We start from the raw sequence: 541 nt of genomic DNA on the forward strand, positions 1-541 counted from the left end.
TTCACCACTGAATATAGGTGGTCGGTTAATGGATGAACCATCACCACCAAACGGGTTTGGAGAACCCATTTTATTTCCCTTAGGATTAGGAATACCACTTGTTAGGTATCAGTGGCTAATATACACCTAGAAGGGGGGGTTGAATAGGTGTAGCGGTCAGAGTATCTGCTTTTTGTAAACAACAGTTAATGCTGAAATAACCCCAGATTAATCGATTAACAGAACACAAATAATCGATTAACGTAATCACTTTAATCGATTAACACAGCTCAGATTACACAGACAGATTCGGTTTCTTGCACGACAATCAACCAAGATTAAAACGAATATACAGAGCTTACTAAAATATCAAGGTTACACCAGTATAGTATAGAAACAGAATATAGCAATTAATAACTATACAAAGTAACTGATTAAAGCAATAAAGAGAGAGAGAGAGAAAAATGCTGCAACACGATTTTTATCCTGGTTCGTTTGCGTGTCCACTTGCAATCTACATCCAGGCCTCCCGGCTGATCTGGGAGATTTTTCTTCACTATAA

General features: G+C 37.7%; 1 pseudogene; it reads left to right on the top strand.

Annotated features, from left to right (window-relative positions):
- LOC109340289 overlaps positions 1-541 on the top strand; it is a 22,727-nt pseudogene that overhangs the window by 12,703 nt on the left and 9,483 nt on the right.

This window comes from Lupinus angustifolius, unplaced genomic scaffold (assembly GCF_001865875.1).
Source record: "Lupinus angustifolius cultivar Tanjil unplaced genomic scaffold, LupAngTanjil_v1.0 Scaffold_156_4, whole genome shotgun sequence".
Lineage (NCBI taxonomy): Eukaryota > Viridiplantae > Streptophyta > Magnoliopsida > Fabales > Fabaceae > Lupinus > Lupinus angustifolius.